Here is a 23,895-nt window from a genome sequence, read left to right as displayed (position 1 = left end):
TTTTTTCCATAAGCTTCTTCTCCAGTGCTGGCTCCCAATAGTCCATACCTACTACTGGCAGACTCTTTGGAGAGGCACTTCTTCTGGCACTGATGTCATGAGAATCCAATGTCCACATGGAGGGGTACATTTCTGGAGCACCAGAATTAAGCTGGGTCCTAGCAGAGGTGGGGCAAAGAGCCTCTTCAGCTTTACTCATCCAGGTCCCTGAAGTCTATCTACTTGTGCCCAGATAATTGAAAACCTGCCCAGGGGACCACAATGGACAATGCCCAACTCTGGTCAAAGTATATTCCCTGTCTTCCTTTATGGTTTTCTCCATCAAATCATTCCCTCTCCTCTCCTGAATATAACCATTTATTTCCCTCTCCCCTTCTCATCCCAGTGTGGCCCTGCAGGAGACCAGTGATATGGCCTGTGAGTGAGAGTGTGATCTACAACCCAGATGCTTACCTAGCTAGTTCTAAGCCTACTTAAGTTAACTCTTAGGAAGAGTCTTCATTCACTGCCCAGTGTAAGAGGCAACCATCCTCAATGTCTGTTTGTCCTTATAAAGTTTTCAGGAAAAGAATCAGCGTCCCAATGGAACAAACTGAATAAACTCAAAATTAAAAGGAACGTTCTGCTTCCTGGAGCTGGCTAACCAGTTTGGCAGGTCCTTACTCCTTCCAGCAAGGGCTGAGCAAAGCTTATTTTGGTCTGGGTGTGCCTCACATTCTCTATGCTTCTGAATAGGTTATGCTTTCTGATGCTCCGTTTTATCAGCTTATAATTTTCCTCGGATAACAGCAAGCAATTTCTCATTTCCTTCCTCCTTTGATGTATGATCTTTCAAATATTCATAGATGTTTTCCCTGCCTTTTTTTGTTGTGAACCTGGGGTATTTATCTTCAGTTCTTCAGTCATATCAGTTTTGCTATTCTGAGTTCTTACCCAAGTGTATGGTACTTGGATGTTTCTAGAGTCTGGCTCCCAGAGTGGAATAAGAATGTAGAAGGTTTTGGGCAAATGGCCTTGTGCCTTGTAGCCATAGACAATGATGTCCGCTGGACTGGGCCCTTTTTCATCTCTGAACCTGAGTTCGGGTTTTCCTGTTCTTCCTATTCCAGAAGGAGCAAAATTATGGCACCTAAGGGAAGGTAACTAATCTTTTTGTTTTTTTTTTAAGGGTGGAGTGAAAACATTAAATTTAGGAAGCTCTCTGTCCTGTTTTGAGCAGAGTGAGGTTCAGGTGCAGGTGTCACGGGAGTGAGAAAACAGATGTGCATGGAGCTGGCTCCATAGCCTTAGATAAGTGGCTTAAGGTCTCTGAGCTCAGTTCTCTTATCTGTAGAATGCCAATAATTTTGAGGCTAAATTGAGATGTTTGAAGAAGGCTCTGATCATTTGGAACATACAGTAGGCTTGAAATAACAAAGAGAGATTGCTGCTATTATGCATCTTGGAACTAAAGAAACCTAGTTATATTCTACCTCTGCGACTTACTAGCCATGTGACCTTCTGTCAGGGGACAGCAAGCTTTCTGTAAAAGGCAAGAGAGTAAATATTTTATGCCCTACAGGCCACATCGTCTCTGTTGGAACTATTTGATTCTGCCATTGTAGTGAAGCAGCTGTAGTCTATATAGAAACAAATGGGCATGATTATGTTCCAATAAAACTTTATTTGTATGGGCCATACTTCGCTGATCCTCATCTTAGATCAATACTACATTTCTCTAACTTTGAGTCTCTTCCCCCACCCATCCCCCCACCACCCCCCTACGAATTGGGTTGGTGTGTATTTCAAAGAGGTATAGTACTTGACATATAATAGGTGTTCAATAAATTGTAGTTGTTAATATAATAATAATTATTATTAACATTAGAAAGTCGGGACCCATATAGTGTAATGGTATATATTTTTAATTTAATGTGATTATAGTTAAGGAAAAAGGCTTTAGTTAGGTTCCTTCCCCCATCCCACCCCCATATTTGGTTAATTTAGTATTATTATTTTTAAATATTTATTTATTTATTTATTTATTTTGAGAGAGAGTGCACAAGCACTAGTAGGGGAGGAGGGGAAAGAGAAGGTGGGGGGGGGGAGAGAGAGAGAGAGAGAGAGAGAGAGAGAGAGAGAAAGCGAATGAATCCCAAGCAGGCTCCATGCTGTCAGTGCAGAGCCAGACTCCGGCTTGATCCCGACCTTGAGATCATGACCTGAGCTAAAATCAAGAGTCAGACACTTAACAGGCTGAGTCACCCAGGCACCCTGTTCATTTATTTTTAGTAAGGAAGTATTGTATCTAGCAGAATCCTCATAGCCAAAGAGTTCCTTTCAGTAAAATGATGTGACTCCCTTTAAAGATTGGTCAGTTCCTAATCACCCTAGGGTATTTTCATAGGAAAAAAAAAAAAACCCACATGGTTTTATTTGTGAAATGGAATTAAATTGTCATGTTGAATAATATTTCCACTGATCAACTCAGATAAATTTTCTTTTTTTCTTTCCTTTTTTCTTTTGGAGAGAGTGTGAGCATGGGAGAGGGGCAGAGGGAGAGAGAGAGAGAGAGAATCTTAAACGGGCACCATGTTCAGGATGGAGCCTGACACGGGCTTGATCCCACAATCCTGGGATCATGACCTGAGCCAAAATCAAGAGTGCGATGCTCAACTGAATGAGCCACATGTTTTTTTTTCTTTTTTGTTTAAATTTTAATTCCAGCGTTGTTAACATACAGTGTTCATTTCAGGTACATCAGATAGTGATTCAAATATTTCATGTATTATTCATTGCTCATCAAGATAAGTGTACTCTTAACTCCTTCACCTATTTTACCCATCCTCTCACCCACCTTTCCTCTGTTTGTTTGTTCTGTATAGTTAAGAGTCTGTGTTTTTGGTTTGTCTCTTTCTTTTTTTCCCCCCTTTATTCATTTGTTTTGTTTCTTAAACTCCACATATGAATGAAATCAAAATGGTATTTGTCTTTATCTACTGGTTTATTTTGCTTAGCATCATACCCTCTAGATTCATCTGTGTTGTTGCAAATGGCAAAATTTCATTCTTTTTTTATCGCTAAATAATATTCCATTACACACAGACACATGCACACACACACCACTTCTTTTTTTTTTAATGTATTGTTAGATTCAGTCTGCCTAATATTTTGTTGAGGATTTCTGCATCTATGTTCATCAGAGATTTTGCCCTATAGTTCTCTCTCTCCCTGTCTCTCTTTTTTTTGTTGTGTGTTTATCTGGTTTTGGAATCAGGGTAATGGTGGCCTCAGAATGAATTTGGGAGTTTTTCTTCCTCTTCTATTTTTGGAAAAGTTTGAGAAGAATAAGTATTAACTCTTCTATAGATATTTGGTAGAATTCATCTGTGAAGCCATGTGGTCCTGGACTTTTGTTTGTTGGGAGCTTTTTTCTTATCGATTTGATCTCATTGCTAGTAATCGATCTGTTCAAATTTTGTTTCTTCCTGCTTTTTTGACAAGTTATATGTTTCTAGAAATTTATCCATTACTTCTAGGTTGTCCAGTTAGTTAGCATATACTTTTTCATAATATTATCTTAAAATCCTTTGTATTTCTGTGGTGTTGGTTGTTATTATTTTTCCTTTTTTTATTTCTGATTTTGTTTGAGTCCTCTCTGTATCTTTTTTTTTTTTTTTTTTTTTGTAAGTGGTTGATCCCTTCAGAGAACCAGCTCCTGGTTTCATTGAGCTTTCCTATTGTTTTTTTAGTTTCTGTGTCACCTATTTCTGCTGTAATCATTATTATTTCTTTCCTTCTTCTAGATTTGAGTTTTGTTTGTTCTTCTTTTTCCAGCTCCTTTAGATGTGAGGTTAGGTTGTTTATTTGAGATTTTTCTTGTTTCTTGAGCTAGTAAGTTTGTATTGCTATAAACATCCCTCCTAGAACCAATTTTGCTGCATGTGAAAAATTTTTGGATCATTGTGTTTTCAGTTTTATTTGTTTACATGTACTTTTTTATTTCTTCTTTATTTATTGATTGGCTTATTCACTGTTTAGTAGCATGTTATTTAACCTCCATGCATTTGTATTCTTTCCAGATTTGTCTTATGTTGGATTTCTAGTTTCATTGTGTTGTGGTCAGAAAAAAGGCACAGTGTAACTTGATCTTTTTGAAATTGTTGAGACTTTTTTATGACCTAATGTGTGTTCTATTCTGGAGAATGTTCCATGTGCACTTGAAAAGCATGCACATTCTGCTGTTTTGGGATGGAATATCGTGAATGTGTTTGTTAAATCCATCTGGTCCAGTGTGTCATTCAAAGCCACTGTTTCCTTGTTGATATTTTGTTTAGATGATCTGTCCATTGAAGTAAGTTGGGTGTTAAAGTCCCCTACTATTGTCACATTACTATCGATTAGTTCCTTTATGTTTGTTATTAGCTGCCTTTTGTATTTGGGTGCTTTCATATTGGGTGCATAAATATTTACAATTGTTATGTCTTCTTCTTGGACTGTCTTCTTAATGATTATACAGTGTCCTTCTTTGTCTCTTGTTACAGTCTTCATTTTAAAGTTGACTTTGTCTGATGTAAGCATTGCTACCCTGGCTTTCTTTTCACATCCATTTGCATGATAAATATTTCTTTATCCTGTCACTTTCAATCTGCATGTGTCATTAGGTCTGAAGTGAGTCTCTTGTAGGCAGCTGTATATGGGTCTTTTCTTTTTTTTTTTAAATCCATTCCATCACCTTCTGTCTTTGGATGGGGGGATTTAGTCCATTCACATTCAAAGTAATTACTGATAGGTATGTATTTTTTGCCATTTTGTGTGTGATTTTTGGTTCATCTTTGTTTCTTTCTTCCCTTGCTCTCTTCTCTCACCATAAGTTGGCTTTCTTTAGTGATATACTAGTATTCCTTTCTCTTTCTCTTTTGCATATCTATTACTGGTTTTGGATTTGTTGTTACTGTTAGGTTTGTATATACCATCTTCTGCGTATAGCAGTCTGTCTGAAGGTGATTGTTACTTAAGTTTGAACCCATTCTTTACTCCTCTCTTCCTCTCGTTTTGGTTTATGGTGTCATACTTTACCTCTTTTTGCTTTGTCAGTCCCTTGAGTGAATTTACAAATATACTTATTATTACTGCTTTTGAGCTTTCTACTTTTCTTACTTTTACTTATGGTCTTTCCTTTACACTCACAGAGTCCCCTTTAACATTTCTTGCAGGGCTGGTTTAGTGGACATGAACTCCTTTAACTTTTGTTTGTCTGGGAAACTCTTTATCTCTCCTCTATTCTGAATGATAGTCTTGCTGGATAAAGTGCTCTTGTTTGCAGATTTTTCCATTTCAGCGAGTTGAATATATCATGCCTCTCCCTTTTTGCTTGCTAAGTTTCTGTTGAAAAATCTGCTGATAGGTTTATGGGGTTTCCCTTGTATGGGAACTGTTTTCTTTTCTCTTGCTTCTTTTAAAATTCATTCTTTGTCACTGCTTTTTGCTGTTTTGATTACTATGTGTCTTGGTGTGGACCTCCTTGGGTTGGTTTTGTTGGGAGATCTCTATGTTTCCTGTATCTGAATTTATGTTTTCTTTCCCAAATTTGGGAAGTTTTTAGCCTTTATTTCTTCAAATAAATTTTCTGTCCCCTTTTCTCTTTCTTATTGTTCTGGGATTCCTATAATGTGAATGTTATTATGCTTGATGGAGTCACTAAGACCCTTAAGTCAAGTCTCATTTTGCCTGATTTTTTTCCCCCTCACCTACTCAGCTTGCTTACCTCCCATTAATCCATCTTCCAGGCCACTGATTTGGTTTTCTGCCTCTTCTAGCCTGTTCTTGTTTCCTTCTAGTGTTTTTTAAATTTCAATCATTGTGTTCTTTATCTCTGATTGGTTCTTTTTTTTTTTTTTATCTTTGTTAAGGGTGTCACTGATGTCCTCCACTCTTTTCTCAAGTCCAATGAGTATCTTTATGATTATTACTTTAAATTGTCTGTCAGGCATATTACTTATTTCCATTTCACTTAGGTCTCTTGGTCTGATTTTGTCCTGTTTTTTTCATTTGTGACATATTCCTCCATTTCCTCATTTTGTCTCTCTGTGTCTGTTTATATGTGTTAGGAAAGTCAGATGCATCACTTGCTCTTAAAAATATGGGATGCTTCATGTATTTGTGTGTCATCCTTCTCCAGGGGCCATACTAATTTTCTTCATATGGTTCCAAGTTTTTAGTATACATGTGGCTGAAGTAAGTGTTTAAATTTAAAAAAAAAATTTTTTTTAATCTTTTACTTACTTTTGAGACAGGGAGAGACAGAGTATGAGCAGGGGAGGGGCAGAGAAAGAGAGGGAGACACAGGATCCGAAGTAGGCTCCAGGCTCTGAGCTGTCAGCTCAGAGCCCAATGCAGGGCTCGAACTCACAAACTGCAAGATCATGACCTGAGCTGAAGTTGGTCACCCAACCAACTGAGCCACCTAGGCACCCCTAGTTCCTTTTTTGAATTTGCCTTATATAGCAGGGTAATTGATTGAAATGCAATTTTATTAGCTCCCCATTTATTTTATATTAAAGAATTTCTCTGGTCTTTGTCCTGGGTTCTTGTGAGGGAGCTTCTAAACTCTTGGAATTTTCCAAGTGTCAGGAGTGTCTTTGTTATTCACTGTGGGGACCCAGGATCACACCTGAGTTTGTGCTTACTCCTTTTGGGACCCTAGATGTCAGCATGGGGACTGGTCCATTTGGAAAAACCAATTGTATGGTTAGAGGGTTGAGGCTTTGGTTCAGGTGACTTCTTGACCTTTAGGAAATGGATAGGGGTTGGAGATTGAGCTCTGTCATGTGTTAAAGATTATTCCACCAATGTTTAGGTGGGCCCTGGTTGGTAATCATACACTGATATGTTCGAAGGGTGACGTGTCCTAAGGACGTAGAAGCTTTGTGTTTGTGACCCTCCTAGACTTTGCTCTATGGATCTCTTCATTTGTGTTCTTTGTAATACAAACTTTAATCATAAGTATAGCACTTTCCTGAGTTCTGTGGATTATTCTAGTGAATTTATACATAGCTCCAAGTAATTTATGGAACAGCACTTATTTTCATATCTGACTTGATTCCTTGTGTACATATTTCCCTTGGCCAGACTCTAGAGGGGAAGAGAGTCAGCATGGGATTTGGCTTGAGACTTGCCTCAGTCCCTTGATTCAGTTCTCTACAAATTTGACTTCTGATTTTTATTGTAATGTTGCAGACTGAGGATTATTTTATTATCCCACTTTAAAGATGAAGAGGGTGAAGCTCAGAGATAATAGGGGGAAGAATTATCATAGTTAAAATTCAGGGCTCTTCCTACATGTCAGAGAGATGCCCTAAAACTTCTAATTGTATGAGCTATTACATTACTACTTAGTATTATATATTGTCCTAACCCACAGTAAAAATAGTAACAATAACAAAATGGCTAGCATATGTATTATATACTATTTGCTAAGAATTGTTCTAAGTTGTGTGTGTGTGTGTGTGTGTGTGTGTGTGTGTGTGTGTGTCTTGGCCTACTTGGGCTGCTGTAACAAAATTCCACAGACTGTGGCTTATAGACAACAGAAATTTACTTTTCACCATTCTGGAGGCGGAGAAGTCCAACATCAAGACATAGGAAGATTCAGTGTCTGGTGAGGTCTTGCTTTCATCTTTTTACTGTGTCTTCACATTGCAGAAGGCATAAGGGAGCTCTCTGGAACCTCTTTTATAAGGATACTAGTTTCATGAATGAAGGTTCATTCTTATGACCTAATCACCTTCAAAGAGCCCCACCTCCAAATGTCATCACTTTAGGGGAAGAGATTTCAACATGTGAATTTTGTAGGGGACACAAATATTCAGTGTATAGTGCACTCTCTCTTTCATTTTGTTTCTCTCAATTTCTCTTTCATATTATATATATATATATATATATATATATATATATATATATATATATTTAGTTTACTTTTTAAAGTTTCTTTATTTTGAGAGAGAGAGAGAGAGAGAGAGCGAGCAAGCACAAGCTGGGGAGGGGCAGAGAGACAGGGAGAGAATCTCAATCAGGCTCTGTGCTGAAAGCACAGTGCAGAGCTCAGTTGCACAAACTGTGAGATCATGACCTGAGCCAAAATCAAGAGTCAGATGCTCAACCGACTGAAGCACCAGGTGCCCCATATTTAGTTTAATCCTTATAATAATGATTTGTGATACATAACATTATTATTACTCTTCTGTAGGTTAACTAACATGGAGACACAGGGAAGTTCATGACTTGTTTTAAATCACACAGCTGAGAAGTGGTAAAGTCAGGATTTGAATCCAAGTAGTTGGGCTGTGGAGTTCATATTCTTAGTCACTAAAGTGTACTGCTTCTTTGAAAAATTGTGACAGCAGCTAAAAATATACTGGGGATAATCACTGTGTGCCAGGTGTAACACATGCCTGTGTTAAAGTATTTTACTTTCATAGCCATCCTGTATTAGAGACTGTTATTAACCTGTTTTATGGATGATGAAACCAAAATACAGTGAGGTTAAATACTTGCTCAAGGCCACCAGGTTGGTTTAATAACTGGCAAACCTAGAGCTCACACTGCTGTGTAAAAGAATCACCCTAGTTCTCTAACTCGCTTGGTGAAGAATGTTCATGTGACAAGACTGGCTAAGGGAGAGTAGTTTCCCTTGTGTGGTTCTTGGGGCACATGGCTGAACCTTGTGGGAAGAAAAGGAGATAAGTGGGTAAGGGTACTGCTGAGAATTACTCGCATGCTTACGTTAAGATACCAGAGATAATTTGTAGATGGGGAGACAGTCCTTGAGTTACCTGTGGCCAGCATTTGAATAGTAAACCTGCCATCATCATGGGAATATGTGTCAAGGAGCTTCTTTCCAGTTTACATCTCTGAGAGTATTGTCAAGTGCCTGGTGTTCCTCTTGTTTCTGCCTCTCCAGGCAGCCAAGAAACAGATCGGGCTGCATTTTTGCTGAAGCTGGTCATTTTGCAGGTTCCTCAGACATGTGATGTTGTGTTTTTTTCCTTGTGCCATTATGCTATGGAGAGGAATTACTGACTTACACCTTCTCTGTCACATTTTCTCCACTTTAGCAGCCTCTGTTTATAGATCCTCAGGGATCAAACCTTACATTTACAAAACTGACTTCTGCCAACAAACTTTTACCATGAAAGGAAGAGACAAACCTTTTAAAAAAATACATCTTTTAATTGTTTCATTTGGGAAGAGAAAGGATAAACTATAAATAATTTTTACACAGGTGTGTACACAGATAATTATTTCTCTAAAAAGAGTAATAGAGACAACAAAGTATGCCTGGTGGGGTGCGCAGCAGTGTGCTGGCAATATTGATCTGGGGACTGGAAGCTTGTTATCAGATAAGAAATTAAAAAGAAGAACCACACAGCTCACTTATGCTCTGCGTGAGCACACGGCATCTGTGCTCTGCGTTCAATGCTGGCTTCCCATCTGCTTGGTGACACAATTTAAGGAGTCAAGGTGGAGACTGTGATCTATGGGCTCATGGTGATTGGATCTTCACTCCTGAACCGTGCCTCTTTCTCAGCAGGGGCTGGTGACAGCTGAAATACTGAAGTCCTCTTGGGAAGAATTCTATATCGGGACTCTTCAGGCAGGGAGGTCCCAGGAGAGGGCCGTCAGAGGTGGAATGAATGTCCTGTTATCCTGCAGCATCCTAAATCTGTTGACTTTCACTGGCCCCTGGCAGAGTTCTCAGGCACTAACATTTGGCTTAATTTAGTGATGACAGCTCTGGGGAAAGGAGAGGTAGGTGAAGGCCAAATTGATAGGGGGATGGGCTCAGCGTTCTTTCGTCTCTTCTTCTGTTTCCCACCCCTGCCCCTCCTCTTGTGTTTTCTTTCTCAGTTAAATTTGTTAATTTGTCCCAGTACCATCTATGCTGTTGCCCTGGGAACCCTGGGATCATTTTCCACTTCTTTTTTCTTATTTCCCATGTCCAATTAGTCAGCTCAGTCTGACATTTGACCCTTGCAAAATTTTTTCAGAAGAGGACATCATCCCTTCCATTATTGGGATCTGTCCTAGATCAGATTTGTCTCATAAGAGAGCTTCCTAACCAGTTTCTCTGCCATCAGTGTGGCCCTTTCCGATTTAAGAACAACACAGATTCCAGAATTATTTGTCTAATGGGGTGGCTCTCAAACTTTTCTGCGTATTCGAATCATCAGGGAACTTTGAAAACTGATGTCCAGAGCATACTCCATACCAATTAAATCAGGATCTCTTGGGGTTGGACCTTGGCATTGGCATTTTTCTATATCTCCCTGGATAAATCCAATGTATGGTCATGTTTGCAGTCATTGTCTGATAATATCTAATTGTTTCTCTCACTCAGAATTTTTTAATGACTTTCTATTACCTGCAGAATTGAAAGCTTAATTTTGAATTTCTAGCCCTAAATGATTCAGCCCTAACCACTATTTGTAATCCTTTCTAGCATCCTTCTAGTTCTGGTGCTAATCTGCTGTCTTGGGTTACTCACTATTCCTCACATGTGCCGTGCCTTTTCTTGCCTCAGTGATCTTGCATATATATATATATATATATATATATATATATATATATACACATACACACACACACACTATATTGTGTGTAATGTATATATATATACATACACACACACACACACACACACAATACTAGGATTGCTAGTGTACACACACATGCTAGGATTGCTATCCTGTCATTTATGGATCTAGGCAGTATTTTTACTATTTGCTATGTTAAGACACCCTGTCAGGCAATGGTAAGCAAAAGAAGATGCTGTTCTCAGCTTCTTAAGCCTTATAGACCTACTACAACCGTACAGTTGTTACTGTGACAGGTACTATACAACAGAGGCATACAGTGCCACAAGGGCTTATAGTGAGGGCTGATCTACTTAAGAGTAGTCAAGAGTTTCTCCTGAGAAAGAGATGCTTGAGATTCCTTAGGGTATCTAATGGCTGAAGAAATAAAATTAAGTTCCTTACCTAGAAAAAGGAAAAGAAAAGAGTCTGATTGTAATAAACTCTTCTAGGATGAGTTCTTCAGGCAGTGGAGTGGTAGGAGCAATGGCAGGAGGGGGCCTGATAAGGACACAATCTAAAAGAAGGGCTAGGTATCCTGACCAGACAGAGCAAGGGAGAGCACGTTGGTGTGAGAAGAGGGTGGAGGGGAAATGGGGCAGGCTGTGCAGGGCCCATAATCATATTCATGTACTTTTGTTCTAAGAGCAATGGGAAGCCACTGAAAGTTTTTCGGCAAAGGGATGTGCCGTGCTTTTTTTGTTTGTTTGTTTTAGAAGATACCTTTGGGTGCTGGTTGAAGAATAGACCAGAGCCAGCATATTGTGCACAGTAGATGTGGATAGATCAGTGGTAGTTAATTAGTAGTCCAGGCCAGAGAGATGTGACCTGAGGACCTGCTCCCGTGTCATTTCTTTGAGGTGAAGCTTATCCAGAGGGAGAGAGGGACAAAGGTATGAGTTGGACTGGACTGTCCATAGGTTTCAGTGCTACATGACACACTTCCCAGATGATGAGGCCTTCTTGATCTCTGGATCAGGATGAGTGATACATTTTGTAAGCATCACAGCCACTCTTTCATTTCCTGAAAGCAAAGACTTGTCCTACTCGTCACCACATAATGAACACTCAGTGCTCACTTAAATGAGACATAGCATGTGGACTTCTGGAGCCAGAGAGCTTGGATGGGACTAGCCACTTTGCCACTTCCTAGTTCTGTGACCTTGGGCAAATTAAGGAGTGTCTCTTTGCCTCAGTTTCCTCATTCACGTCAAAAAGTTGCTGTGAGTTGAAAAAAAAATAAGGGTCACCTGGGTGGCTCATTTGTTTCAGTGTCTGTCTCTTGATTTTGGCTCAGGTGATGATCATGCAGTTCATGAGATCAAGCCCCTTATTGGACCCTGCTTGGATTCTGTCTCTCCCTCTTTCTCTGCCCCCTCCCACCCTCTCTTTCTCTCAAAATAAATAAATAAAAAGATTGTTGTGAGTATTGAAGGAGTTCATAAAATGTACTTAAACAGTGCCTGGCACATGATAAGTACTATATTTGTGTTTGCCATTATTATTATTATTATTATTATTATTATTATTATACTATTATCATGAATAAGAGCATTTCTCTCATTCTGTCAGGATCTGGTTACTTTAGGAAAGGGTTTGAAAGGAAGTTATAAGACTCTTAAGTTTTCATCACATTCCTGCCTCCTTCCACATAATCTATAAGATATTTGTGTAGGGAGATTTCTAATGTCTCTAATTTGCTCACCATGTTACAGATTATGATGGTTAATTTTATGTAGCAATTTGACCAGGCAATGAGGTACCCAGATATTTGGTGAAACATTCTGGGTGTGTCTGTGAAGGTGTTTTTGAATGAGGTTACCATTAGAATTGGTAGACTGAGTAATGCAGATTTCCCTCCCTAACGAGAGTGGACCCCATCCAATCAGTTGAAGGCCTGAATAGAATAAAAAGCTGGGTAAGAGGGAATATCTTGAGGTACTTGAGCTGGACATCAGTCTTTTCCTTCCTTTGGACTTGAACTCAAATATCATCTCTTCTTGGGTCTTGAACTTGCCAGCTTTCAGACAAGAACTACAACTTCCATTCTCCTGAGTCTGCAGCTGGCCCAGGAGATCTTAGGACTTGTCAGTCTCCATAATTGTGTGTTACTTCCTTATAATAAATCTCTGTCTGTCTGTCTTTCTATATGTTATTTGTGTTGTTTCTCTGGAGAACACTGAGTAAATACAGAGATGGTGTAGAAAGGTCTTCTCCAATTTTAGTATATGTGCTGCCAAAGCGAGCACTAGAAAGGTCTTCTCAATAAGGCTTTATTATCCTACTGGAAACCCTTGGAGTAAGTAGTCATGATCCAAACTAATCACTAAAGACATCTAGTTAGCCCTCCTTCTGCATTTACCCTACTTTAAAAAATGTCAATGTTATGACCATAGTAAGAAAGGTCTTTAGCAGTTTGAGGCCGCACTTAATTATAGATGCCTCATTCATCATGCCCACAGGCTGCTTTCTAGGAGGACCCTCCTGAGGAGCTATTTCCCACCTTGGTCTAGATGAAGTGAATGATGTAAGAATTAGATGTGTCCCCTTTTCCTCTTTCCATTCTGGTTCCCTGGCTCTTTTCCTACCCCACATCCATCTTCACACTGCAGAGTCTAAACAGGATATTTTATTTCTTTCTTAAGTTATCACAACTTTTAAGGGAGCAAATGAATCTTTTCTTTTTTATCATAAAATTACTGCAACTTGTGCCTACTAGTGCAGGATGCTTCTTCTTTCTATAGTATTGCCTTCCAGCAAATGCTGTGGCTCTCCTTTGTCCAAAGTCAAACTGTAAATCCAGTTACTTTATAACAATATTGAATGAAATGAAAATCTTTGAAGTTTCTCTTCTCTGACTTAACATTTGGTTGAGAAAAATGAAGTTGCCATTGTTTGAGCTGATGAAGATTAAATGGACTGCCTCTGAATTTAATTGAGTCTCTGTTTGAATAATATCCATGGTGGGTCCTACTGCAGTGTTTGGTGATTAATGGTGAGAATGAACAACAGTAACATCTGGACCCAAAGCTGTTCTTGGCTTAGAAGGTGTTCATTCCTTTGAGAAAAAGGATTCTCTGCATCATTGTCCAAATAATCATTAGCAGATAGATCAACTGAGACATTTTAATTAAAGTTTCAAAATCTAGGGAGAAGAAGAGTTTTTAAGACTCTTATTTTATGTATCCAAGTTAAAATAAAAATTCTGTTATTAAAAAGGGAGATAGGTTTCTACTTCCTGTGAGGAAGAGAAGAAAGGGTGAATTATGAAGTGGCTTTTGTTTGCTCACGAATAGGTGCACAAAAAAGAGAACTTGGGTCTAAGGTGTGTTTTGGTTGGTTGTTTTAAATATCATGGTAAGAAATACTTAAGAGAACTTTGAGGAATCATGAAGATTTAAGAAATAGCTTTGCCTGGTTTTATTATATAAATTTTGTGAACTAAATGTAATAAAATAGTAGTTATAAAAATATTAATGATGAATAATTAAGATGATGTAAGAAATAAAAGCATAAGAATGTTTTGGAAGATTTTGTTTTTAAATGCTGACTGTACGGGAATTATTATGGAATGTTGGGTAAATAAAATGACTTCAGCATCTGTGCATGTTATCATAGGCATATTCTGGGAGGAGGGGGAGCCAGCTAATCAAATATATCAACAAATTACTTGGAAAGGGCATCTTAACTGAAGATATTTTAGTCTAATGCTCAACTAAAAATACAAGGAATGCATTTAACAGAGCCAACTGTTTAGAAGATTTAACCCTTCTAAAGAGGAGATGCTGGATCTATTAACATTAGGAAATAGCACAAGCAGACTAGGGAACATTGTGTTTATCTGAAAGCAACATGCAAGTTCAGAAGTTTCATTTCACAATATAAAGAGGCACCATTGGTTAAAATAAAAATAGCCAGTAGGGAAATATGAACCAATAGATGTGGAAAATAATTGTTTTCATCAAGGTCATCATTTGATATTATTATCATTTTTCCCAGCTGGCTTACTTTGTCAGAATGAGTGTGCAGTACCATAATCACAAGTAGCTGGATTGAGTGTAAACCTTTCCCTAATGCTAGTAAATGATTTGCATCATAGGGAGCAGGTGTGTCTGACTCCCTATAGTCTGAAATCTCTCACATATGTGGTAAAGATTTATCTTTTTATCTTTGTCCTTGTTAGAATTGAAAAACCCACATACTTTCTGCCCAAGATGAAAATACGTACTTGGTTTGCACAAAATGATAAGCTCGGTGATTATCTTATATAGAAATAATAGTTTAGTAAGAGCATACTATGTTTTTTGTACAATATGCAAATATGTCTAATTACTTTGTAGGGTTGGAGTCTATTGTAAATGCATTTAGTTATTCAGCAAATAGTATTGAGTTTCTGTTGTCTATAGACACTATTCTTTATGAAGAATATACAAGTGAATTAGATCTAGCCCGTGTCCTCAGAAAGCTTATAATCTAGTAAGGCAGATCAAAAAACTAGAGTTTAAGGGAGACTATGGTAAGCATCACTACAGGCTGGCAGAGAGCTTCTGCTCATCAGAGTCATAGAGTCATGCAGTGACTCAGGGTAGTAGGGCTTCTGCCATCTCAGATGTTGCTGGTTACTGTGTCAAGAGAAAAGGTGCTTGAGCATCTCTCATCACGTTGGCAATGAAATGTGCAGCCTACAAATGACACATGTAACTTCTATAACTCAAAGTCCGGAGAGAGTCACAGGGCTTCACCTGATCAGGAAATGCAAATTTGCCATTTGCAAAACTACCTGGAACTGGAAATAAGTGGCAAGCAGCATTAATGACTTTTCCAAGAGTTAATCCTCTTGTGTTGGAATATCCAGATGCCCTTGATTCTGTGGGATGAGATTAAATGAGAAGAATATATAATAGGGATAATAATTTGGCTTTAGATTCACTATTGCAACATATATTCAAATATCTGTGCTGATGGTGTGAATCACAACATTTCATATTAAATACTAAAGATAGCTTTCTTGCAGACCAATTATAAGAAGAGACTTTTGTGTCTGGTCTCTTGCTTGCTTTCTCTCTGATTGCAAAGGACAGCGATAACATTTAATTTAAAGCAAAGCACCTTTTTAAGCAAAGTGACTTGCTTGTCTAATGGTTCTTAACAAGATGTCTTTTGGACTTTCATCTTCTCTGAGAACAGAAGAGGGTTAAGTGAGTTACAAGGAGATTTTCAAATTTTTCTGCATTCTGGCTTTTTACAATATCTGGCAGTGTTAGCCCCTTTCATTCTTTTTTTTCGGTTTGTGGTCAAAGCTATTCTTGTCTATTTGTTCCAACATGTGAATATTAAAAATCATTTTTGTGCCTTTTGATGGTAATGTTGCATAGACAATAGAAGTAAACAACAACTACAATAAAGCAACACAAATAAAAAGGTTAAGTATGAAACAAGGGTAAATAATTAAGTCCAAAACAATTCTGAAAATCTAGTGAAAGTAGTTGAACATGTCGATTATGTTTGTCATTACTACTATTCCAGGAAGTTCTATATTTATAGCATTCACACAAAGGGATGATCCTTTTGGGAATTATAAATTAATTGAAATGTGTTGGTCAAATTCATGAAAGTCAGATTCATAAATGGCTTCTGAGACAAACTATTGAATATAGTTTATCTTTAAAAGTGACCTGTAGGAGGATATAAGCAAGACCTTCTGAGCCGTTACTATCTCCTTAAATTCTCCAAAGTCTCACTATGCCAGAGAGAATATGCTTCATACGCATCATTCAAAAGTTAGTGGTAGAGTAAGGGTTTTGTTATATGATGATTGGAGGAGTTTCCAATAGTCAAAACACTACTTCGAATGAACAATGCTAATTGCCAGTGGGAAACCATGCCACAAATTCAGACATTGAAATGTCTGGAGGTACAGGGAAAGGTTGGGATGGCATTGTTTAGAGAAAAAGGGTTAAAGGAGACAACACTTACTGTGGAGTTTCAACAAGGTGCTTGTATTTGTATTATCTCATTCTGTCCTCATAACAAAATTTGGAGGCAGGTTTATTACATTCCTCAATTTGTAGATGAGGAAACTCAAGTTGAGAAAGGCTTGCCAAATAGCTTTAAACTGGGATACACGGTATTGGCACCCGTGTGTGTTGAACTCTAAACCATGCTCTTTCCATGACACCCCACCACTTCCTTGGATCGTCTTGTTAAGGGAGGGGAAAAGGGGGGATAATGGAGAAATGGAACCAAGAAGATTTTAGCAAGGGATAGTATCTTAATCTACTTTTCTGTCTTTTTCCATGGACCTTCAAAGTTTTTACTTTTGACCTCGGTGCATTAAATCTATAGATATGTAGTAATTTTGTTCTGAGGAAAAATCATCGTTAGGCCTCTAGAATTATTGTGCTTTCTAGTGATCCCAGGGGCAACTTCAAATTTGCTTTGCCTTCTGCAAAGGGTGGCCTATTACTTTACAGAACCACCTGTAATATATCACATTTTTGATTCAATTTAGTTTTTGAATATCTATTACTTGCATTGCTTATATATTTTTGAGCCACGTAAAGTTTAAAAGAGCAGTTTTTCTTTATTTTCAGGCTTATTTAGCTTAGTTACCTCAATCACTAGAGGCTTATTTACTTTTCTGTGATAGGTGGGCCCTTTTAAACTATCCTGACAATTCAGAGGTATCCAAGCCTGGTCTAGATACTCAGACTAAAGATTTCTTTGGAATATCAGAAATAAAAACTGCTAGAGGTTGCTGGTTAAGGACTGAATAAATAGCTCATACTTTAATCAAGCCATGGTGTCTTTGAGCATACTGGGGCAACATGCAAAAATAACTAAAGCTCCTTTCTCTTAGGAAGTGGCAGCAATTAATCCTGTATCTGTATAGAAAATATTACTGCAGATAGAAAATATCTGCAGAATAAGTACATTTGAATGCAATACAATGATAGCATATTTGCATAACACTCTTCAGTTTAGAAAACATTTTCTTGTAGAGTGTCTCTCTAAGGTTGCCAACAATTCCATTAGGTGGGTATGACAATTGGTATCATAGCCTCATTACCTGGTGAAAAAATGGAGACTTAGAAAGTGTAAGTGACTTTTCCAGGGTCACATAATCAGATACAGAATTCAGGTTCTCTAAATCCAAAATCAGATCTTCCGAGCACTAAAGGACCATACCTGCATATTTGTGATCACTTATCAGAGAAAAGACTTCAGGGTCAGGGTTACTGATAATCCCACTTGTTCCAAAATAGCACTTCAGTACCCCCCAGCCCCTTCCTGCACAGTAATGGTAGCTCTTATTCTACCATTAACTTTTGAATGATGCTTATAAAGCATATACTCGCTGTCACTGTCACTGGAAGACTTTGGAGAATAATTTAATGAGATAGTTAATGACCTAGAAGGTCTTGCTTGTCTCCCCAGCCCACTACTAATGTTACATAAGTTCCATAGATGTTCTCAGATAGCATTTCCCCAAATTGTGTCGATTGTACTTCTTACTGTGTGATCTTGTACAAATTGCTTAACCCCTCTGGACCTGGTTCCATTTGTAAATGCGGATAATAACAGTCCCTGCTGTGAGCATGAAATGAGTTGGATCTATTCAAATGAAACACTTAGAGTAGTGCCTGGCACATAGTAGTACTCAACAAATGTTGGACATTTTTATTAATGCATGCAAAGTGCTTGACACCCAATAAGTGCTCAATAAATGTGAGTTTAAAAAATTGAGGAAAGAGGAAGAAAGGAAGGCAAAATATACTGAATTCATAGTTTTTAAAAGGCAGGCCTTGATAACTAGAAAGAACAGCGGAACTAATGCCCTCTCCCTCCCCCAACTTAGAAACAGTGACCCTAATGTAGCAGAATACTGAACCTCTTCTGCTCCAGACTCTGCTAAAGTTTATCACTATCCATCAAGAAAATGCCAGCAAGCCACTGGGCTGTGATTCACCGTGCCCATCAAAGCTGGTGCCTGTAATGACCTCTGTTGCTGCCTCCTTGAATGGGGTTTGAACTGGGTAACCCAGCCATTTACCTGTACATTTTTCAGGACTCTGAACCCCTGCTATAATGAATGTATTCACAGCCACTTTTCTCAGCAAAAATGACAGCAGTGCTTTTAGGAAGAATGTTCAAAAGCACATTCACAAGAATGTTAAACCAGGCTTGTAAGTAAATGTGAATTAAGTCATCATAGTCTGGCTAATCCCTAAAGAGAATGCGCCTGCCTTTGAGCAGCTAAGAAAAATAAAAGAAAGGATTAAATTATTTTCATGCAGTCAAACTAAATGCTAAGTTTGTCTTTAGGGCAGAATGTTTATATTACTTCCTACCAGGTATGCAAACAAGCTATTGTGCTACCAGCTAAGAAGATTAAGTGCCCAGCTACCTGGGTCTTCAAAACACCAAGTCCTAACTAGTCTTTGAAGAGGAAAAGGCTCTTACACAGTAAGGATATAGGAAACTATAAGGGACAGCAGTTCTAAGGCTTATGTTGGCATTGGCACTTTTTGTCTGCAGTGAGAATTAAACGGCTAAGGGTGATTTGCTTTTCCTAAGGATGATTCACTTTTCTCTAAAAGCATGGGGTGTAGAGGGGCACCAGGGTGGCTCAATCGGTTAAGCATTGACTTTGGCTCAGGTCATGATTTCTCAGTTTGTGGGTTTGGGCCTGCATCAGGCTCTGTGCTGACAGCTCAGAGCCAGGAGCCTGCTTTGAATTCTGTGTCTCCCCCTCTCTCTGTTACTCCTCCCCCTCTCAAAAATAAATAAACATCCCAAAAATTCTATATAAAAAAAAGAATGGCTTGTAGAAAACCAGGGAGTAATTGCCTCTCTGGCAATCTACTCCACAGAGGTGCAAGAAGTCAGGAGTAGGTAACTGTAAACAAAAAAGTCATGGCATCCTCTTCTCTTTGAGGATACCAAGTACCCTATTCCCTGTTTGAGGTTTGATATAATTCTTTTGAGAAATGCAACATGAATTAGTTTGATTTATGTTAGTGCATAAAGGGAGATTATAAAGTGCTTCGCAAGGAAATTATGATGACAACTTGCATGAGGGGCGTTTCTTCTTGAATGAAATTGTTGATGACTGGGGTTGATTGAAATTGAAAATAGATTATTTTGTTATTCACAGTACTTAAACCCCAAACTTACTTTGACTTCCTCTTGCATGATGTAGAGATATGTGGTAATACTAATAATAACAATAACAAAGATAACACTTTAAAAATAACTAAGATTTATGGAGTGCTTGTTTTATGCCAGTAACTTCCTTTATGCATATTTATTTCTTGCCACAATCGTAAGAGGTACATATTTTCATTAACCCCGTTCTAAAGATGTAGGGAATTTATATAACTTGTTCAATTTTATTCAGCTGATAAATGATAGCGTTCAGATGCAAACTAGCTTTGAATTACTACTTCTGCTTCTTCTACTGCTAACACCACTATGACTCTGACAACAACAACCACTACCACTACTTACTGCTATTACAGAACAAGTACAACACCTACTGCTACCGCAGTTGCTGTCACAGCAATAGCTACCACTATTTCCTTTCTTCCATTTAAAAAAAAAAATCATTCATTTTTGAGAGAGAGAGAGAGTGCAAGCAGGGGAGGGGCAGAGAGAGAGGGAGACACAGAATCCAAAGGAGGCTCCAGGCTCTGAGCTGTCAGCAGAGCCGGACGTGAGGCTCGAACTCATGAACCATGAGATCATGACCTGAGCCGAAGTCAGACGCTTAATCGACTGAGCCACCCAGGTGCTCCCCTCCCCCCAATTTTTATTTAAATTCTCATTAGTTAACATACAGTGTAGTGTTGGTTTCAGGCATAGAATTTAGTGATTCATCACTTACATATAACACCCAGTGCTCATCACAAGTGCCCTCCTTAATACCTAACATCCATTTAGCCCATGCCCCCTCCATCTCCCTCCATCAGTTCTCAGTTTGTTCTCTATCGTTAAGAGTTTCTTATGGTTTCCTTCCCTCTCTCTCTTTTTTCCCCTTCCCATATATTCATCCGTTTTGTTTCCTAAATTCCACATATGAGTGAAATCATATGGTATTTGTCTTTCTCTGACTTATTTCGCTTATCATAATACATTCTAGCTCCATCCACATCATTGCAAATGGCAAGATATCATTCTTTTTGATGGTTGGGTAGGATTCCACTGTAGAAGAATATACCACTTTGTCGTAGACTCTGGGTTTGGAGTTCTTTCTTGTCCAGCAAGACAGTGGACGCAGGATTAAAATACGAGAGAGAGTAACGTTCAGGAGGAAACAAGAGACCTGAGTAAGGGTCCTTGCTTCATTTTTATTAGGATCAGAAGGCTTGCAGGTGTGCACAAAGAGACAATGAAATCATGAACATTAACTCATGTGTGTGAGGGAAAGGGGTTTTCAGAGATATGCGGTGTTAGGAGTTTGGGTCAATACAAAACAAAATCCTGGCACTAAGATGGTTGTTTATGGCAGGCATGAGGTGCTGAGGTCTGTTTATATTAGTTAGCCTAGGGGATAAGACAGAGAATGCTACCTTAGGGTCAACAAGGCACCTTTCTTTTGCTGATAAGCTCTGCTCCCTGCTGCAGTCTATAGCCCTGTCTACTTATTTTGGTCCTTCCTTTCTGTGAAAGCAGCTTTCTGCTATTGTACTAAGTTGGGGGGCGCTTATGCTCTGAATAACTAATATTGATTGTCTAATCTTGTATGCTTTCATCCTGAGGTTGCCTATTCTTATATGCCCTGTTAACCCATGGGTGCAACCTCAGGGAATTCCTACGCTTAATCACCATACCACTTCTTCTTTATCCATTCATCAGTCGGTGGATTCTTGGATTCTTTCTATAGTTTGGCTATTGTGGATAATGCTGCTATAAATATAAACACCAGGGTCCATGTATCCCTTCAAATCTATTTTTGTATCCTTTGGGTAAATACCTAGTAGTGCAATTACTGGATTGTAGGGTAGTTCTATTTTTAACTTTTTGAGGAACCTCCATACTGTTTTCCAGAGTGGCTGCACCAGTTTGCATTCCCACCAAGAGTGTAAGAGGGTTTCCCTTTCTCTGCGTTCTCACCAACATCTGTTATTTCCTGTGTTGTTAATTTTAACCATTCTGACAGGTGTGAGGTGGTATCTCATTGTGGTTTTGATTTTTATTTCCCTGATGGTGAGTGAGGTTGAGCATCTTTTCATGTGTCTGTTAGCTATCTGGATGTGTTCTTTGGAAAAATGTCTATTCATGTCTTCTGCCCATTTCTTAACTGTGTTATTTGTTTTTTTTTGGTATTGAGATTGGTAACTTCTTTATAGATTTTGGATACTAATCCTTTATCAGATATGTCATTTGCAAATATCTTCTCCCATTCTGAAGCCTACCTTTTAGTTTGTTTATTGTTTCCTTTGCTGTCCAAAAGCTTTTTATCTTAATGCAACTACCACTATTACGACCATGACTACTATTACTGCTGTTGCTGCTGCTGCTAATAGTAAAGATGAACACATATCCATCAAGTCACTTACAGCTCAGTGATAAAAAATAATCTTGGATCAGATCTGAGCCTCTCTTTGTTAATGCTACATCAGTGACTACTCACACTTTTCTGTTGAATAGCCTTAATGATAGGTGAAAATGAATAGTGGGGTCAGGCATGGCCCACGACAACCCTATAGAAGGCTGGAACTTTCTAGAAGTTTAGTATCTTTTCTTAAAAAAAACCCCTCAAATATTTGTTTTTATGCCATAATAAATCCGTGTTGATTTTAATATAATTAAAAATTTTTTTTTCTAAAAAAATGGAGTAAAATTTACAGAATAAAAGCTGTGCCAAGTAATGCAGTGGCTTTGTGTTTTCCCAGTGTATTTAGGTGGGTGAGTTTGTGCATACTAGATTGAAAAACATGGATGCATGATGGCAGATAATTGGTTGACTACCATATGGTCTAGAAGTTAACACCAGTTCAACCTTTAGTTCTTAGTTCAAATGCCATCTCTTTGAGAAAGGTTTGTTTCCCTATTTCCCCTTGTCTCTACAGCTATGTCAGTCCTTCCCTGAGTCTCCCCCAACCCCAACCTCCAATTTTTCTTAAATATTACTAACCCTTAGTAGTTTGTAAGACTGTTAAAATTTTACGTGTAAATTTATGTATAAATTTACGTGTATATTTATGTGTAAATTACCCGAAGACAAAGATGATGTCTAGAATTCTCCCCCTCCCCCCACTGTTAAATTCCTGTTTTTAAAAAAATTTTTTTTTACATTTATTCATTTTTGAGAGACAGAGAGACACAGAGCACAAGCGGGGGAGGGGCAGAGAGAGAGGGAGACACAGAATCCAAAGCAGGCTCCAGGCTCTGAGCTGTCAGCACAGAGCCCGATGTGGGGCTTGAACTCACGAGCTGTGAGATCATGACCTGAGTGGAAGTCAGACGCCTGATCGACTGAGCCACCCAGGTGCCCCTAAATTCCTGTTTTTAACAAAGTGCTGGACACGTAGTAGGGACCTAGAACAATTTGTTAAATGAATGAATAAAGGAATGCATGAGCTTCCTGAAGAGTCTGTTGTCCTCCACCTCAGCTGGATGCTGATGGGAGCAGCCTTTCTGGGTTTGGTTGTCTTCTTTTATCCAGAGCCAGTACAACTGGTACCTCATTTATTAGTCATCTTTGGAGTGTGAAGTGGTTCTCTGATGTGATGTAACTATATAAAGGGAAACATGTATTTAAGTTTTAAAACATTAAAACAACAGTCATTTGGATAGATGCCTATCTGGACACCCTGTACTGTCTACTGATAACATTTTGGTGGAAGGCTCTGTGAGATAGCACAGTCTTGGCTTCCAGAAGTGTGTCTATACCTTGCTCAGAGTGATATTAAGTGTGGTGAGGTGACGTTAGGTAGAAGACAGTGATGCCTGTCAGTCTTCTTTAGAAGATACACTATACTGTTGCAACACTTACTTTCCTAATGGGGTGCTCTTTGGGAATGACAGATTTACCCCCTTTGGCTGGGAAACTACAGGGAAAGTTGAATCCCCTGCAGGTTTCTTTTTGTTTTGTTTTGTTTTGTTTTTGGCCTTGTACTATTTTGGTCAGCCCATGCTGGGCTGTTTTAAATAACACTGTGAAATTATCATTTATCTAGCACTGTGGGGGATAGCGGTGTTCCACATTAAGAGGATTTTCCAGATAACTGAAACTTATACTGCTACATTGCAAACTTAAGAAAAAATTACCATTTAT

The 23,895-nt window shown here is 38.5% G+C and overlaps 1 non-coding gene across 1 annotated transcript; it reads right to left on the bottom strand.

Moving 5' to 3' along the window:
* Nucleotides 1–6,115: 6,115 nt before the first annotated feature.
* Nucleotides 6,116–6,222, bottom strand: LOC122238222. The gene has a single exon (XR_006217182.1). It is a non-coding gene; the product is annotated as a U6 spliceosomal RNA (small nuclear RNA).
* Between the last annotated feature and the right edge of the window lie 17,673 nt (nt 6,223–23,895).

This window comes from Panthera tigris, chromosome B1 (assembly GCF_018350195.1).
Source record: "Panthera tigris isolate Pti1 chromosome B1, P.tigris_Pti1_mat1.1, whole genome shotgun sequence".
NCBI classification, from domain to species: Eukaryota; Metazoa; Chordata; class Mammalia; order Carnivora; family Felidae; genus Panthera; species Panthera tigris.
Note: the sequence above shows the minus strand (reverse complement) of the source record. Positions and strands in the feature narration are given on the sequence as shown.